This window comes from Arachis stenosperma, chromosome 8 (genome assembly GCF_014773155.1).
Source record: "Arachis stenosperma cultivar V10309 chromosome 8, arast.V10309.gnm1.PFL2, whole genome shotgun sequence".
Taxonomy (NCBI): Eukaryota; Viridiplantae; Streptophyta; class Magnoliopsida; order Fabales; family Fabaceae; genus Arachis; species Arachis stenosperma.
The window spans coordinates 53,258,800-53,267,456 of record NC_080384.1 but is presented as its reverse complement, the minus strand read 5'-3'; positions in this window follow the sequence as shown (position 1 = coordinate 53,267,456).

Sequence of the window (8,657 nt, the reverse complement as noted above, 5' to 3'; positions counted from 1 at the left end):
GAGAAGTTTTGCGTCTTTCAAGTACTAAACCAAGACGATATTTTATTAAGAATGAATTAAAATTTTTTTTTCTTATACGACTATAAAATAAGGGAATTTCTAAGTATTTGTCCAAATTAAATATTAATTTCATCCCAAAATTCTACTTAATTCTAGCTTTTTCATTAAATATATATTATTAAAAAAAAATTACTTAACTTTTCATAACTTATTTTTTGGCAAAATTAATATTATGATTATTATTATCATTGATATTAAATTAGTTTAGTATTCATAGAAGTACTTTAAATACTATTTTTGGGTGGACTAGCTAAATGCTTAATTACAGTGAAGGACAAATCCTATACAAAGTCTAAACAATCCAGTAATAATGATTAAAAAAAAAAAGAAATTTTTCTATCCATAGAATCTCCAACAATATCAATCACAACATATAATGACTAAAAACTTTCCACCTAATATAATGACATTGTTTTGAGATTTACTAAAATATGTACTCATCTTTAAGACGTATAAAATTTTTTTTCATATTGATCATAAATTAGTAAACATTTAAATTTCTTTAAAACGATTATTGAGTACTTTTATTTTAATAAATGTTTTATTGTTTATATTAGTGCTTTTATTATTTTTGAATAGAGATTAGTTTTTTCCATAGTAATTATAAATTTAATTATCTTATAATAAATTTATTATAGATATATTAAAAATTTAATTAAAAGTTATAGATGGACCAATCACTAAAATTAAGAACTAAAACTAATTTAAAACATTTGATTTTTGTATTTTAATTATTATTTAAGAGTATGATTGAGAAAAATTATTATATTTTAAAAACAATCAAACAAATTTTTTTTTTTTGTGTTTGTTTGGAATAAAAAAATTATTTTTCAAAACAAACAAATCTCACATCATATGTTACGACCTGAATAAGAATGATGCAAGTCGCCGTTCAAAGCAGCGAACTTTAAACGACGACCTAATCTAAAAGAAAAAAATTGATTGTGGTATATAATGGGAGATTGTTTTATTTTGGAAAATAATGTTTTTTTTTAAATTTATTTGAAAAATATAATTTTTTTTTTCTAATCCAAATATCATTTTCATTTTGGTTGCCAATGGAGAATTAAAAGACTAGGAAATACATGATATTTTGGCTAACACAACATGTACCACGGTGGTTTTATTACGTGAATTATAGGGTAGCCTGGGTAGGCCTAGATGGTGATTAATGCAAAGTAACGAGACACCATAATTATGCCTATTATTACTCGATTACCAATGTAGATAAATGATACCAAAAGTGTCATGGGTGAATAGAGCCAAAAAATGTGTCTACACACACATGGCCTAATTTGAAGAGAATACCAAAGCATAATAGATATGGGGATTGGAGAAGGACACAAGGGAGAAACTCATATGATGAAAAATAAAACAATTAGCTTGGAAATGGAACAGCAGACTCCTTCACACTCTAACCATTAATTGATATTATGATGTAACTACGTAGGTAGAAGCTAGATATGTGCAAAATATAGATGGTTGTCCCTTTGCAAGGTTTTTATTGTTTGCAATATCCATTAAATAGATCCGGCACATGGGTGCCCAAAAGAGTTATACTCTTAAGGCAGCTCTTTATCTAGGACAGCTACTTATTTAAAACGATTATTCGAATTAGATTAATTTTTTTAAAAAATATTTATTTATTTTATTTTTTAATTTTTAATATTTAAAAATTATTTTATATTTAAATAGATTTTTATAAAAAGATGAAGTATTATAAATATTTTTTAAAAAATAAAGTATTATTAGTTAAAAAAATAAGTAATTTATTTTTTAATAAAATACTTTTTTTAAAAGATATATCAAAATAAATTTAAAATTAAATAAAAATATTTTATTTAAAAAAATCAATTCAAACTAATACTAAATCTTTCTTAAATGGACGTGAAATGGAGAGTGGGGAGACCGGGGGAGAGTCTTCGATGGTGGCACATAGCGAGGCGGCGGAAGCAATAAGGGGGAGAGCGGAGGGGGGCATGCATCGGGTGAAAAAGAGGGGATTAAAGGAGATGATAACAAGACTCAAAGTCAGCGGATATCGTTCAGAGATAAAGTTGTTGGTGCCTCAACAAGGAGAGCTTTGGAGGTTGTTGATGGGGATAAGATGGCTACAGTAGTTGGTAAGCAAGGCGATTCGGAGATACCAACTGTGACGTTCACTGAGGAAGCAAAAGATATATTGGCAGAGCCCTACAAAGATGCCATCGTAATCAAAGTTCTTGGAAAAAATTTTAGCTATACAGCGATCACGCACAGTCTTAAAGGCGTCTGGATAACCAAAGAAGAATATGAGGTACTAGATGTCGGTTTTGGCTATTTCTTAGTCAAATTTGATCTCTTGGAGGATAGAGTGAAAGTTCTCCTCGGAGGACCGTGGATGATTACTGAAAGCTATGTTGCGGTTAAACCTTTGAGTTTTTCATTCAGACCTTGTGAAAACACTTTTGGGTCTACCATGGTTTGGATAAGAATCGCAGTTTTAAACATTAACTATTATCAAGAGAGAGCCATGAAAATGATTGCGTCAGCTGTTGGCAAACCAATCCGCATCGACTTAGCCACCAAGTCTGCAGAGAGGGGAAAGTATGCAAGAGCATGTGTGCAAATTAACTTGGAACTTCCAGTTATAAAAAAATTCAAGTTGATGGTCATATGTATGACATAAAATATGAGCACTTAATTTAATTTGTGAAAAATGTAGCTGCTTTGGGTATGTCACAAGAGAATGTGCGAAAGAGAACAACAATGGCATTGGAAAGGAAAGCACAGTGAAGGAGAAAAATTTGCCATCACTTTTTCCTGTAGATAACAATGAGAAAACAGTGGAAGGTAGTCAAATCCCAGTAAAAAATTAAAATTTAACTTTTGAATTTGGAATTAATGCCAAATCAATTCCAATTATGGAGAAGCATGGTGCAGCAGATCTTGTGCATGATAATTTGCAAGACTCACGTATGGAAAGGGATACTCGTGCAAAAGAGGGTGAATGGGTTACAGTTAGTAGAAAATGCAAGGAAAAAGTGGGTAAAGGCCACAATGTGGTGCCAAAAAAAGCCAATGTAGCAATATGCTCCAATTTGGTGAGTAAAAAATTTTCTTTTGGGTCTAATAACATGCATGCTGGATCCTCATCAAATGCAAAGGTGGGGCCTAAGGAAAAGAAAGATCCTCCATCCACGCTTGGCTCTTTGGGAACAACTCAGGTGGCTTTCAAGGATCAGAGTACTCCCTTTTTTAAAGCAAGGCACAAAAGGCAGCGTCCTATTTCGCTTCAAAACTCACCTACTGAAGCATTGTCAATGGATTCTCGAGTACAAAAAGAGCTTGATAAAGTTAGTGCAACAACAAACTTGGAGACCCAACCTCAACAGAAGAATGATGGTTCTATGGTGCAAGTCCACAAGGAGACACTTGGAGACAGGGGTCTGACAAACCCCAATTTGACGGTTTGTTTTGCATTGAATTTAGAGCATCTTGATAACCTTTTGTCACATTTAGCCTAGGAATTAGCATGATTTTGTTATCTCTCCCGTATTTGTGATTAAGTGTAAAAACATGCTTTTCAAGCCTTATTTTGATGAATTCTAGTTTCTGTTTGATTCCATAAGAGGCCTTGATGTGTTTGCTAGTAATCTCAGGTTGAAATAGGCTAGGCATGGATCAAAGGAAGCAAGGAAGAAAGCATGCAAGTGGAGAGAAGCACAAAAAGTCAAAGAAGCAAAGTCAGCCATGCACGCGTTCGTGCACAAGGCGCTCGCGCGCGCATTGCGGAATCGGCCAGGGACGCGCACGCGTACCGTGCGCGCACGCGTCGATGATCGCACATGACTTCATTAAGGCAACACGTGCTTGGCGATTTTGGAAGGTTTCAACAACCAACTTTGGCGCCAAAATGCATATAAGAGCCAAGGATTGAAGGGGATTCCAATCATTCACTCATTTTCTACTCATTCATCCACTTTAGGATTAGTTTAGGGTAGTTTCTAGAGAGAGAAGCTCTCACTTCTCTCTAGGATTAGGATTAGGATTAGGTTTTAGTTCATAGATCTAGGTTTCAATTCATGCCTTCTTCTACTTTTGATTCTCAATTCTTGTTGTTACATTCATCTTCCTCTATTCTTTTGTTGTAATTTCTTCTATGTTGTTTCTATGCTCCATTGTAGATCTACTTTTGTTCCTTCTCTTTTCTTTCAATTCAAGTTGAGGTAATTCATAATAATTGTGCTTCTTTTAGTTGCTGTTGTTAATTCTTTGTAATTAGTTGTTGTTAGATTTTCCTCTTGTTATTGATTTACTATGCTTTATTCTTTTGCCTTCTAAGTGTTTGTCAAAATGCTTGAGAAGATGTTAGAGTAGATTTTAGTGCTCTTGGCTTGGGAAGGTAACTTAGGAGCTCTTGAGTTACTAATGTCCAAGTGATTGATGATTGGGAGTCATTAACTCTAGATCTCACTAATTGAATTGGTGGAGAACTAGGACTTATGGACTTGGATTGACATAGCTCATTTGACTTTCCTTTATTAGTTAGAGGATGACTTAATGGGGTTGATCCTTGCCAATTCTCATGTTGTGGTTAGTGATAGGGATAGAGATCCTTGACCACCAAACCTTGCCAAAGCCTTTTTGTTATTAGAATTTCATTTCCATTTACTTTTCATGTTTCCTATCTCAAAAACCCCAAAACATACTTCATAACCAATAACAAGGACACTTCATTACAATTCCTAGGGAGAACGACCCGAGGTTTGAATACTTCGGTTTATAAATTTAGGGGTTTGTTTTAGTGACAAACAATCTTTTGTATGAAAGGATTATTGTTGGTTTAGAAACTATACTTGCAACGAGAATTCATTTGTGAAATTCTAAACCGTCAAAAATCCAATCATCAAAATGGCGCCGTTGCCGGGGAATGCGCATGAGTGCCATGTTTTTGGTTAATGTAAATATGTGAATATTGTGAATATGTTTGTTTTTTTTGTTTGTTTGGTAGTTTTTTGTTATCTTTAGCTCTTTATTAGTTTTTTTCCTATTTGCCACTATGAATTCTCCTCCTTGGGGTTTTGGATATGACTATGACTATTTTGTAGGCGATGAAAACTTGAATGATGGCTCACATTATGGGAGAGATGAATTCTTAGGAAGGGAGCCATATCCATATGAGCACTCATCATGGCAACCTTCCCCTTCAAGTTACTATGATGGTAATCCTTCCTATAATGCATATCATTCCTATGAATATGATGACTCTTATCATGGTTATACCTCTCAACCACCACCATTCTATGCACCATATTCTCAACCCACATCTTATTTCCACCAATTGCCTACATATGATCCAAATCCATATTCCCCCTATGCATACCCTTGTGACGATTATGAACAAGCAACCCTTGAATCACCACCACTCCAACATTTTTTCCCTCCAACCCAAGTCCCCATAAATGATACACTTGGCACCATTCTTCAAGAGCAAGACGAGCTCCAAACCGCCTTCACTAGTTTCACCTCTACCCTCCAAGAATTTACGTCCCGTATAATTTCACCCTCTACCAATAACCAAAATGACTTCCCATCTCAAAGCTTTGATGAATCTTCTTTCCAACCATATTATGATTCTCCCTCTCCGCCACAAACCTCCATGGAAGCATATCAATGTCCATTAATCCAAGAGCAATATGATCTTACTTATGTTAGTAAAGCGGAACAAGAATTAACGGATCGTTTAAAGGAAGAAATGGATCGACTTCAAGCAACCATCCGTCAAAAGATAGATTCTTGGGATTCATATCACAAGCAAAATGAGTTCACGGATGATTGTGAGAAAGCAACCAAAGAGGGAGGTATGAGGGAGACTTTAGAGTCTCAAGTCGAGCACAAGGAAGTAGAGTATGTGTTGCAACAAGCGGAGGAAATGGAGATTGTTGAAGATAAAGAAGTGGAAGAAGACCTAGAGGAGGTTGAACAAGAAGGAAGTTCCACCAACGAAAATAACTCTACATCAAGTGACAATGGTGATCTTGTTGAAGCTTCCCCCTTCGAGTGTGAAACCGATGTTGAGGAGGGTGCGCAACCTCCAACACATAACTTGATCAATGATAAAGGTTTGAAGGAAGTTAGCAAACAAGAAGAATTTAAAAAGAGTTATCAAAAGATGGAAATCATCATGGAGGAGCCAAAGGAAGTGGAACCTACAATGTCAAGATCATCGAATATCTTCCTTGCTAAGTCGCCGTCCCAATCATAAATTGAGTGGGTAATAATCTCATCCTTTAATTTTCCTGGCCCATATCAATATGCGTTGTTAGAAACGGACGGTCAACTTAGAACTCTTTGTGGGCTAGAGAGTAAGAACGGACTAGATGTTGGTAGACAATGTGAAACAAGGTGCATAAAGGATGGGAGATCAAACTTTGAGTTTCAAAGGTTGAGTGAAGCCAAATTCAATGGGTTTAAGATGATGAGTACGAGTTACAAGGAGAATTCAATAAGTTTGCCACCCTATTGGAAGCATGAAGATCAAGAAGAAAATGGGTTGACAAACAAAGTATGGGACCCCGGAACATACATAGATCACTATCAACTTAGGGGCCTTGTTACTTGCTTAGGCTCCCTTGAAGGCCTTGAACGTTTAAATTGGGATCCCGGAGGCTATTGGAAGTGTAAAAACTGGTGGGGATTCGAAGAAGAGTTCAAGCATAAGCCACCCTAGCAAGGATTCCACCAAATGTCCAACTTAAGGACTTAAACTAAAAGTGCTAGGTGGGAGACACCCCACCATGGTAAACTCCTTCCACTCTCTTCTAATTTTGTTTAATAAGTGATTTGAGTTACCATTGTAGGTAGGTCTTCATTTCATAATTAGCTTGTTTGTGTACATTAGTTGCTAGCATATTAACATGTGTGTTGTGCTTAGTAGAAATGGAATAAATCTCAAAACCAACGTGCATTTTAGAAAGTGTGTGGTTTTTGACTAAATAAGGAGTTGTAGGCACCATGGGGAGTCTTTGAGCAATTTAGAGCTTTTAGGCATTTTCAAAAAAAAAAAAAAAAAAAAAAACAAAGGGGGGAGGACGCGCGCGCTCGCTGCACGCGCACGCGTCCATGAGCGGATCCACCACCATACACCTTCCAGAGAGTTAGGCCTCTCTTGGGCAAACATTATGCCCTGAGCCCAACACGACCCACGCGGACGCGCACTACGTGCGTGCGCGCCCAGACAGCTATAGGGAACTGCACGCGTATGCGCAATTGCCGCGTCCGCGTCGATCCGCTGCTGCAACTTCTGGGCCAATATCCAGAGAGTTGCGCTGGATCTGGGCCAACTTCAAGCCCCCAGCTCAACTCACCTCGCGCGGACGCACATATGCCGCGTGCACGCATAGATGTCAAAAGCAGGAAAAGACGCGAGCGCACGCATCGCGCTTGCGCGTCCTACGACAGACTGCCAATACACGCGGACGCGTACATGCCGCGTGCGCGCAGATCTGGTAGCGCAACTTCCAGGCCATTCTCCAGAGAGTTAGGCCTGAGTTGGGCCACCCCTAAGCCCCTAGCCCAACTCCATGCACGCGTGCGCGCGTTGTACGCGCACGCGTCCCTTCCTATTCTGCTCATCCACGCTTAGGCGCGTCGTACGCGCACGCGTAGAGCCCACGTTCTCTCAATCGACGCGGACGCGCAATGTGCGCGCACGCGCCGATTTAAAAATAGGGATAACCCTAGCACGCGACGCACACTGCGCAGTCGCGCACCCTCTCTCTTCTCCCTCATCATCTTCTCCTTCTTCTCACTCACCACCGCCACCGTCGACGGCGGCGCGATTTCGGATTCTGTGGCCCTACTCCCCAACCCCCTTCCTCCTCTGCCTTACTTCCATTTCTGCTCTGCTCCAGGTTCCTGCTCCAACTCCGCCCTCTCTGTTAGTCTTTCTTTTCTGTTAAGTTTTCTGTTAGTTAGTTAGAATTGGAATGTTGTATGTTAGGATTAGTTAGAAATACTTGCGGTTAGGTAGCTAGGACTGGATAGAGGATTCTAGGCCTGATAAGTGCTCTGTTCGTGCATAATTTGCTGTTTGTTTCCTTGGGTGCTGTATGATTGATTTTGGGCTGCTCTTTTCTGCAATTTGTATTGATAATTGCTATCTGATTGCCGTTGTGCTTAATTGATGTTGTAATCATGCTGTTGGTGCTATTTTGCTATCCGGGAATGTCCACTTTTAAGCCGAGATGCTGCCCAATTTTCAAGAAATTTAATTTCATCTTGATCTTTACTATAATTCTGGGCTAATTCTCGTTACTTTCGACTTCCGGGATCTGCATTAAATATTTTGATGATTTCTATGACTAGCCACAACCCCTCTCTTATTGAGCCTAAATATCATCATACCACTAATTCACTTTTCTAACCTACTAATTTCTTTAACCATTTAACCCTCTTTAACCATTCTTTCAAAAGTATGTTGATAGTAGTGCTTAATGAATTGGAGCTGTGACTTTATTGGACATCGCATTCTTGGTTTACTTGTTCGCTTATGCTTACTTGTTTACCAATTTACTTTTCAAGTTCAGTTCACAGCATGATTGTTTATTGGCCAA